The following is an 11,619-nucleotide window of genomic DNA, read 5'->3' on the forward strand; positions in this document are numbered from 1 at the left end:
ACATTTCTAAAAACATAATTCCACTTTCACATTATGGGGTATTGTGTGGAGGCCAGTGAACATGATTAAATCCATTTTAAATTCAGGATGTAACACAACAAAATGTGTAAAAAGTCCAGAGGTGCGAATACTTTCCCAAGGCACTGTATATTGCTGAGTGTTATTGAGAAGCTTAGCCCCGTTGTCTTCATCTTCAAACCTGCACATGTCCCTATGAGTAAGAAGTTCAGGCAGACATGCCTCAATGGATGTGGTGTGTGTTTTTTCCTTCAAGGCTCGGAGAGCACAGCGTACCAGCACACCTGTCTTTCAGCACATACACACTACAGAGCTATGAGCCTGGCAGAGGGTGGCACCTGAGTCCTCAATGGAATGTCCTGGAATGTTATCAGCCCCCCCCCCCTCTGCTCTCCCCTCTCTGGAGGCACTCCCACTGGAACAATGGAGGTTGCCAGGTAACCAAACAGTCTCGATGACAGGCAGATCATCTAGTGACCACACACTGGAACTCATGTGGGGTGAGAGGGGAAATATGTGTGTGTACTTCAACTCACCTTTCACTCCCAATTAGTTCCACAATACAGTGAGGGAAGACTTTAGGAAGATATACAAGTCATGCAGAAACCCCCTCTATCTCAATTCAACTCAAGGGGCTTTATTAGCATGGAAAACACATGTTGCAAAAGCAAGTGAAATGGATAAACAAAAGTGAAATAAACAATAAAAGGTGACACACACAAATACTACACTCACAATATTACACACTCTCTCTCTGTGTGTGTGTGTGTTCAATGGAGACACTCCAAACCCAAATCTGGCAAACAGAGATAAGACGATTGCTGCCAGACCATTCGGTCCTATCTGCAGCTGTAGATCTAATCAGCTGTAGATCTAATCAGCTCTGCTCCGCAGCCCCCAACCAGAGATAATCAACTGACATTAATCACACGAGGGAAAACAACCAGCAGTCAGCTTAACATCTCTGAAGCTCCTTAACAAGACATTTCCTCTGCAACACTCTAAACCAGTTTCAGTCAATCACTCTGCACAAGCCCTCGACACACCCTATCCTACTTACCCAGTTACATTTCTCTTCTGACTTCAGTAAGACAGATTAAACTTTCCAACAATGGATAAACAAACTATCAGTGGATGAACGCTTGTGTTTAACTATTACTGAGATCTCAAATGCAAATGGAATTATTTCTTTTTCAACATCTCTCTCTGCCAGAGATCTGGACTTGAGGGATTTCATGGTTCTCCTAGTCTCTGACAGAACTGTGCAAGTGAATGAGGAGCTGAGTGAAGAGGAGGGAGGGACGGCACAGGGAAGTATTCATGTTTATCAAAAAAGGGAAGGAGTGAGGGAAAAAATAGAAAGAACGGGAATGTGGCTTCTTTTCCTGCAGCATTCTTTCCCTCATCAGGAATTCACTGAGGTTTTGGCAGGCAGACTTTTATATTAACTTTATTTCCTCTTGACTTGGGAAGGACTAGGCAGCCTGTTCTGGTCCCCGGGCCCTAAAACAGTGGATGTGTAGACGGATGGGGCTTTAAAGTAATCAGAGACCTCAAAGAAAGGCGAGCCTCTCCGAAGCCCACGCTTAATCCTTTAAACACCACGTATCGGATGGAAACAAAGCACTCCCTCACTCCCAGTGTCAGAAACAGGCCTCCGATCTAAGCCACTTACCGTGTGGCAGAGAATGCCATGGAACTAATTTCAGAGGAGCATAATACTCTCACTGCTGCTCCGCCATGGGCCTGACCTGTGTTTTTGTTCCCTGGAGGGAGATGAGGCAACAGCAGGCCTAATGGGATTCCAGCAGGCCTCATCTCTGATCCATTACTTTATTGAAGCTATTGCTGTGACCAGATTTGAATCCATCGCTGATTGAGGTCTATAAATCCAACCGATGGGAGGTGGCTCGGATATATACAGTTCCAAATATCTCAATCAGCCACACATCATCCCTGTGAAAAAAACACTGCAACGACAATTGTTTAATTGCAAACTTACCTGGTGGTATCGATAGCCAACTGACAGACCTCCCAAGAGGATCAGCGCCGGCAAGAATGGGCTGATCACGAAAGCGGTGCTAATGCCTGTCTGTTTATAATAAGATTTTTTTTAAACACCACATACAGTGCTAAGGAAAACGTAGAAAAACATCAGCCTCATCTCCGACAGCAGGAATCTATTTGGGAGAAGCTTAAAAAAATCAAAAGGCAATAATTTTCAAGGCTGTTGGGGTTAGTGATAGTGATTCTGTACCAGCAACAAAAGAAACACACCATATACATGTCTCAATCTGTGCAACTATGAAACAATTGCAGTGTGTGTGTAGGGGGTTGTGTTTTTGGGTATCTATACACTTAAAAGTGATGGATTTAAAGACAGCTTATTCTCTAAATACAGCGGTCCCATTTCCATCACATCCGGAGGCTGCTGCCTTTCAAATAGTCCCAACAGGGGGAGAAGAAGAAAGTAGAGAGGGAGCGGATGAGAGAGAGAAATGAAAATGGGAGAGGAGTTAGACAGTGTACTGGATGTGACCACCACACAGCTACATTCAGAGCCATACAGAGCCTTAAGCTATTCAAGTACTCACACACTTGACTTTTTCCACATTTTGTTGTGTTACATCCTGAATTGAAAATGGATTAAATTGAGATTGTGTGTCACTGGCCTACACACAATACCCCATAATGTCAAAGTGGAATTATGTTTTTAGAAATTTGTACAAATGTAATAAAAAATGTAAAGCTGAAATGTCTTGAGTCAAAAAATATTCAACCCCTTTGTTATGGCAATGTCACGCCCTGACCTTAGAGCTTTTTATGTCTCTATTTTGGTTTGATCAAGGTGTGATTTGGGTGGGCATTCTACGTTCTTTTTTCTATGTTCTTGTATTTCTTTGTTTTGGCCGGGTATGGTTCTCAATCAGGGACAGCTGACTATCGTTGTCTCTGATTGGGAACCATACTTAGGTAGCTTTTTCCCACATGGTTTTTATGGGTAGTTAATTTCTGTTTAGTACCTTACAGGACTGTTTCGGTTATGCTCTTTGTTATAGTGTTCCGTTCCAATAAAAAGCATGAACACTTACCACGCTGCGCTTTGGTCCGATGATTCCTCTTCTTCAGACGAAGAATACCGTTACAGGCAAGCCTAAATAAATTCAAAAGTACAAATTTGCTTAACAAGCCACATTAAGTTGCATGGACTCACTCTGTGTGCAATAATAATGTAACTTACCTAAATAACTTACCTAAATGACAGAGTGAAAAGAAGGAAGTCTGTACTGAATAAAAATATTCCAAAACATGCATCCTGTTTGCAATAAGGCACTAAAGTAAAACAGCAAAAAATGTGGCTAAGAAATTAACTTACAATAATACAATGTGTTATGTTTGAGGCACATCCAAACTCCCCAGGTGGTGAGGGTAGGCAACAACATCTCCTCCCCGCTGATCCTCAACACTGGGGCCCCACAAGGGTGCGTTCTGAGCCCTCTCCTGTACTCCCTGTTCACCCACGACTGCGTGGCCATGCACGCCTCCAACTCAATCATCAAGTTTGCGGACGACACAACAGTGGTAGGCTTGATTACCAACAACGACGAGACGGCCTACAGGGAGGAGGTGAGGGCCCTCGGAGTGTGGTGTCAGGAAAATAACCTCACACTCAACGTCAACAAAACTAAGGAGATGATTGTGGACTTCAGGAAACAGCAGAGGGAACACCCCCATCCACATCGATGGAACAGTAGTGGAGAGGGTAGCAAGTTTTAAGTTCCTCGGCATACACATCACAGACAAACTGAATTGGTCCACTCACACAGACAGCATCGTGAGGAAGGCGCAGCAGCGCCTCTTCAACCTCAGGAGGCTGAAGAAATTCGGCTTGTCACCAAAAGCACTCACAAACTTCTACAGATGCACAATCGAGAGCATCCTGGCGGGCTGTATCACCGCCTGGTATGGCAACTGCACCGCCCTCAACCGTAAGGCTCTCCAGAGGGTAGTGAGGTCTGCACAACGCATCACCGGGGGCAAACTACCTGCCCTCCAGGACACCTACACCACCCGATGCTACAGGAAGGCCATAAAGATCATCAAGGACATCAACCACCCGAGCCACTGCCTGTTCACCCCGCTGCCATCCAGAAGGCGAGGTCAGTACAGGTGCATCAAAGCTGGGACCGAGAGACTGAAAAACAGCTTCTATCTCAAGGCCATCAGACTGTTAAACAGCCACCACTAACATTGAGTGGCTACTGCCAACACACTGTCAATGACACTGACTCTACTCCAGCCACTTTAATCATGGGAATCGATGGGAAATGATGTAAATATATCACTAGCCACTTTAAACAATGCTACCTTATATAATGTTACTTACCCTACATTGTTCATCTCATATGCATACGTTGATACTGTACTCTATATCATCGACTGCATCCTTATGTAATACATGTATCACTAGCCACTTTAACTATGCCACTTGGTTTACATACTTATCTCATATGTATATACTGTACTCGATATCATCTACTGTATCTTGCCTATGCTGCTCTGTACCATCACTCATTCATATATCCTTATGTACATATTCTTTATCCCCTTACACTGTGTATGACAGTAGTTTTTTTTGGAATTGTTAGTTAGATTACTTGCTCGTTATTACTGCATTGTCGGAACTAGAAGCACAAGCATTTCGCTACACTCGCATTAACATCTGCTAACCATGTGTATGTGACAAATAAAATTTGATTTGATTTGACATCCGACACAAAATATCACTGAGTACCACTCTTCATATTTTCAAGTATTGTGGTGGCTGCGTCATGTTATGGGTATACCTGTCATCGGCAAGGACCAGGGAGTTTTTTGGGGATAAAAATGAACAGAATATAGCTAAACCAGTTGAACCAGGTTTTCCTAGCTTTCCAACAGACACTGGGAGACAAATGAACCTTTCAGCAGTGAAATAACCTAAATACAAGTCTAACTATACACTGGAGTTGCTTACCAAGATGACATTGAATGTTCCTGAGTGGCTTAGTTACAGTTTTGACTTAAATCGGTTTGGAAATCCATGGCAAGACTTGAAAATGTCTGTCTAGCAATGATCAACAACCAACTTGACAGAGCTTGAATCATTTTGTAAAGAATAATGTGCAGATATTGTACAATCCAAACATGTTTTCACTGTCATTATGGGGTATTGTGTGTAAATAGGTGAGAGAAAATAATTATTAAATCCATTTTGAATTCAGGCTGTAACACAACAAAATGTGGATTAAGTCAAGAGGTATGAATACTTTCTGAAAGCACTATCTGTCATCGTCAACTTTACAAACAACCACGTCCATCTCTGCTTTTTGGTCACTTCCTCACCATTAAGTCTGAGTGCTTTACCTAGCAAGAAATCTATCAACCATGACTGACCAACAAACCATTACATTTTGAAAACAGGGCTCCTGTGAAGTAAAACCTTCATCTTTCTAAACTTAGATCTGGGAAATGTTGTCTCCAAAGCAGTAAAACAAGCAGTGTTTACAATAAATGTCTCCCATCTACACACTATTCCTGCTTTAGTGTAGGCTATGTGAAGCTGCACAGACTGCTGGCAGGGCTGCAGACGGCGAGCAGAAGATCCGAGCGGTAACACTCGTCTGTGATTATTACTATGAGAGGGACTGGTGAACAGAGCTGCAGGCCCAAGGCCAGGCCAAGGACCAAGACAGGCGGGCTGCAGCTGTGTGTCTCTGTGTTGAAGTTCAACCTCCATTCAGCCCTCCATTCGCTTGGCTCTTCCACATAAAATATGCTCTTATTCAACAGAGATCTGGGCTCACTGACACTTGGATGGGAATTCACTTGGATTATCCACACTAACAAACGCGCCAATTTAAGCATGCTCTCTCTCTCTCTCTCTCTCTCTCTCTCTCACACACACACACACTCACACAATGTTAATAGCAAGGCATTTGTGAGTTTTAATAGCATTTGTGAAACAGGTCCGTCCGGCACCTTGGGGACAGATGGAGAGGATAAATCATGTGTATAAGAGGGCGTTGAATCACATTGGCCTGCAGGGTCCCAGGCAGCATGACAGAGGTCTGCAGACTGCAGCCACAGACCTCCTCCAGGACTCAGTCTGCTTAACCTGCAGCCAGAGGCCAAATCTGAACCAGCTGCCATATAATATGCAACAGTTCCTATAAGTGACCCACAACAATCAATTCAGTTTCAGGCTGACCTGAATCACTTCTTCAACTTTCCTTGAGAACCCAGCTCCCATGCAGATGTGCATAATTTCTATTTTCCTATGCACATGTAGGTATGAGGTGTGAGTGAGTTATTTTACTTAAAAAATATGGAAATATCATGTTTACATACATATTCAGACCCTTTACTCAGTACTTTGTTGAAGTACCTTTGGCAGCGATTACAGCCTCGATTCTTCTTGGGTGTGACGCAACAAGCTTGGCACACCTGTACTTGGGGAGTTTCTCCCATTCTTCTCTGCAGATTCTCTCAAGCTCTGTCAGGTTGGACGGGGAGCGTTGCTGCAAAGCTACTTTCAGGTCTCTCCAGAGATGTTCGATCAAGTTCTAGTCCAGGCCCTGGCTGGGTCAATCAAGGACATTCAGAGACTTGTCCCGAAGCCACTCCTGCATTGTCTTGGCTGTGTGCTTAGGGTCATTGTCTTGTTGGAAGGTGAACCTTCACCCCAGTCTGAGGACCTGAGCGCTCTGGAGCAGGTTTTCATCAATGATCTCTCTGTACTTTGCTCCGTTCATCTTTATCTAAATCCTGACCAGTCTCCCAGTCCCTGCCAGTGAAAAACATCCCCACAGCATGATGATGCCACCACCATGATTCACCGTAGGGATGGTGGCAGTTTTCCTCCAGACGTGACGACATTCAGGCCAAAGAGCTCAATCTTGATTTCATCAGACCAGAGAATCCTTTCGATGCCTCTTGGCAAACTCCAAGCGGGCTGTCATGTGCCTTTTACTGAGGAGTGGCTTCAGTCTGGCCACTCTACCATAAAGGCCTGATTAGTGGAGGGCTGCAGAGATGGTAAACCTTCTGAAAGGTTCTCCCATCTCCACAGAGGAGCTCTGGAGCTCTGTCAGTGAGCATCGGGTTCTTGGTCACTAGTTTCTTGGTCCTTAGTTTCAGTGAGGGTAATCTTAACGCTACAGCATACAATGACATTCTAGACGATTCTGTGCTTCAAACTTTGTGGCAACAGTTTGGGGAAGGCTACAATGCCCCCGTGCACAAAGCGAGGTCCATACAAAAATGGTTTGTTGATATCAGTGTGGAAGAACTTGATTGGCCTGTAAAATTCCTTGACCTCAACTCCATCAAACACCTTTGGGATGAATTGGAACGCCAACTGCGAGCCAGGCCTAATCCCAACATCAGTGCCTGATCTCACTAATGCTCTTGTGGCTGAATGGAAGCAAGTCCCCGCAGCAATATTGCAACATCTGGTGGAAAGCCTTCCCAGAAGAGAGGAGGCTGTTATAGCAGCAAAGGGGGAACCAACTCCATATTAATGGCCATGCTTTTGGAATGAGATGTTCAACGAGCAGGTGTCCACAGACTTTTTTAATGTAGTCTATGTGCCCGAGGCTTGGCAGCAAGTAGAGTGACTGTCTGCTTTAAAGAGCATTGGTTCACCAGCTCCACCATGTCTCAGACAACGTTTCACTCAAGAGTTTTACTCCCCAGGGATTCACAGATGCCCTCTCACACACAACAAACACTCGGAGAGCACACAAAACGGTCATGGATCCGTGTCCTCCCTCTCTCTCTCTCTCTCTCTCTCAGGCTCCATAAACTGAGATGTCGGAAGAAAAAATAAAACAGGATATAAAACCGCTGACCATAAATAATAGACTCTGCAGCTCTGCAGAACAATAGAGTCTACGTGACCTTTATTTGTTGCTGCTCTCAGCACCACCAGATCCTGATTCCCTGCACCCGCTGCCACTGCTGGCTTCCCAGTCTCTGAGGCCCAGCTGGACAGAACCCTCAGACAGACTGACAGATACCAGAGGTATGAACACTCACTGCTAGTTCACATGGAGGTGAATAGCTACGGCGTCACAGAATATAATATAGTTCAAATTGAAGTACTCGAACAAAAAGGCTTCATCAAATCCATCTGTTGATGTCGTAAATAAAACAAAGTAGAAGGATGTAAACGAAGAGACTGGTTGGAGAGAGAGCATCAAACGGAAAAACAAATAGCTCTGGAGTAAACAGTACATGGGACAAGCAACAAGCAAGAGGGAGTGTTATGTTGTGGTGCTGGAAGGAGGAATGGCTGAATTCTTTGTTGTTGCTGTTTCTATTCATGAGTCGCCCAGACTTCTCGTGACAGACATATGGGCCACATGCTGAGCCATGGACCCAAGTCCCTGAATCATCCTTCTTCAACCCAGACCCAGGCACAGGGAATCAGCATAGCACACAGATGAAGAATAGAGACCAAACCCTCAGGGATCCTGCACAGTGTCTTCTCCCTTTACTCGGGCAATGAGATGCAGCATGCTCTCAGCACTGTTCTCTCTCTATCACTTTCCCTCCCCTGATCCTCACCTCTCCAACTCTCTTTTTCTCACTCTGTTCTCTTTTGGGACACTTTCCATCCTCTACCCTTTCACTTTCTTTATTCTTCCTCCAAGTGGTGTTTTTTCCCCCTTTTATTTGGCTGTAACACAAGGAAACTGCAGAGGACATCCAACAATGCAACACAGGACTTTAGTGAATGCGGGTGGATTTAAGTAACGTCTAACCTTGTCCTTTTACCCTCAGGCTCCCTACACTCCCTCATTTGATTCCCTCTGATGGAGGTGCTGAGGTGTCAGATTCAGCTAGGCCAAGGTTAGGCAGGCCCACGTCTTCACTCGGTGTTAACCCTATGCAATCAATACGCTCAGTCAGTGCAAAGTCAGATCACACACAACCTGCTGGCAGTGCTGGCCTCATGGAACCGGACTGATCCGGTACAGACCAATCCATTGTGGATCCGTAAGGGTTCTTCAGTGGACTCAAGTCGATCCCCATACATTGTATGTTGGATGGGAATCCCATATAAAACGAACAGGTGGAGTTTGGCTCACCGGTACTCTCATCGTAGTTTGGAGTTCGGTGATACAACATAATCAATAGTATCATAATGCCTACAGCAGACCATGCAGCCCAGCTGTAGCCATGCAGAGCTATGGTGGGCGAGGGGCCAGGTATTTAAATCACCATCACCATTGGGAATCCTACCAAGAGAGCCCATTAGTGGGGATAAGAGCAGTAATTTAGTGTAGAATGGCAGGGTTGGGCAATGGGCAGGCCTCCGGATCATACCCCCAGCTGACAGTGAACTTCTTATGATCTCTCACCACCTACTGTAATGCACTGCAATGTGCTGCTAAATGCCTTAATGAGCCACACCCACATTAAAACATACAATAGTATAGTATGGTATAAATACTATAGTATTCACTGTAGTGTTTTTGCAGACTTTATTTGGTACAAACACTACAGCGAATACTGTACTATTTACTGTAGTATTTACTATAGTATTCTACAGTATACAACAACATTCTATAGTAGGTACCACACGTGATCAAGGGATACAACAGTGTACAGTAAAGTATAGTATACTACATTTCACTATAGAATTCTATAGTAAGTACTCTCGTATTATATAGTAAACTGTAGTATTTTTTCATGTGGGTATACAGCAACAAGAAGCTCAATGAAGGCAATCAATGAAATACAGCACCGATGTTTGCAGATACTGTGGAAACACGTATAAACGTATAAAGACAAGCATTTCATTACGTACTTTCTCACACACACAGCACAGGCTCACATTTTCAATTGGAAACGCTCTGAAATACTCACGCAAACTGGGATTAGTTGGTTTGAATGATGTCACAGAGCACTTTGGCCAGGCGGTTTGATTCCAGTTTCATATGGTCCAGTTAAATCTCACGGCACCACTGTGTGGGTCAGTGAATGACGAAATGTGTTACAGGAATGGGCACACGTCCAGATTAGGTCACCTCTCCTCCCCTTCTGGTCCAGTGATCCAAAACACAAATAGACACAGACACTAAACTTCAAACAAACAACTCCTTACTAATACTTATCTTTCTGGTGCCTAGGGAGTCGACTGTCTGAGCCACTGAGGAGATGCAGAAACCAGAGCCACCCATTCATAAATCATCATCATCCCCATCATCATCACCATCATGGAAGAAAAACAGAGAGATGAGAGAATGCAAACATGAACCAAATGGAAGTCATTAAAGATACATATTCATGACCGCAGAGATGTAACGCATGTCATCTGATCAAAGCCTGAGAGAAATATGATTAATCATTTGTCAGAAGTAAACAATGTTTTTTTTGTGATAACATTTATGTAAACCAATGACAACAGCTGTCTGGATAATATTTATGTAAACCAATGACAACAGCTGTCTGGATAATATTTATGTAAACAGCTGTCAGGATATCTATACTGAATCTATATCCTTGTCACTATATTTAAAGATCATCTGTTTGGTGGCACAGAGCAGACAAATCAGATAGATTTACAATATGTGGTTTATTGAAACTGATAAACTGTTTTGATAAACCAAAATAACTCAATGTGCATGACTAAAGTGTAATCAAACACAAAGATAACAACATTTAATCACTTTACATGACCTGTTTGATGGCTGAGAAGTAGCTGATTCTGAACCATTCTGAAGGGCATGTAGTTACCAAGTTCTGGTACAGCTTTTCTTTGTATAATTTCTTTTGTATGTTTTTCTTCCTAGCTTATTTTTTCTCATTTTATTTCACTAAGAGTTTGGATAGAAACCAGTCCCATAAAGTGACCAGTCGCCCTGCTCTAACAATGAGCACACACAGAGCCAAACCAAGCCAAGCCAAATAATCCAAACAAATCTATTGCAAAAGGTTACTGTAGAAAAACATCAACTGGCCCTATATTCACACATCATCTTTGAGCTATTTGTATTATGATCTGCAGCCACTAGAGGACTCTGCTATTACTATTCCATCTAATATGATCACTAATACCACTGCTAAAAGTCAACACCAGGGCTAACCTATTATCCTCAGCAGATCAACTCATCCAAAGAGGCTTGAATTGGGGGCAATTTCCAAACGCCTGAAGGTACCACGTTCATCTGTACAAACAATAGTATGTAAGTATAAACACCGTGGGAACACGCAGATGTCATACCACTCAGTAAAGAGACACGTTCTGTCTCCTAGAGATGAACGTACTTTGGTGCGAAAAGTGAAGGACATTGTGAAAATGCTGGAGGAAACAGGTACAAATGTATCTATATCCACAGTAAAATGAATCCTATATCGACATAACCTGAAAGGCCACTCAGCAAGGAAGAAGCCACTGCTCCAAAACCACCATAAAAAAGACAGACTACTAACTGCACATGGGGACAAAGATCGTACGTTTTGGAGAAATGTCCTCTGGTCTGATGAAACAAAAGTAGAACTGTTTGGCCATAAAGACCATTGTTATGTTTGGAGGAAAAGCAAGCAAGGAGG

This window comes from Oncorhynchus tshawytscha, linkage group LG21, assembly GCF_018296145.1.
Source record: "Oncorhynchus tshawytscha isolate Ot180627B linkage group LG21, Otsh_v2.0, whole genome shotgun sequence".
In the NCBI taxonomy this organism is placed as follows: domain Eukaryota; kingdom Metazoa; phylum Chordata; class Actinopteri; order Salmoniformes; family Salmonidae; genus Oncorhynchus; species Oncorhynchus tshawytscha.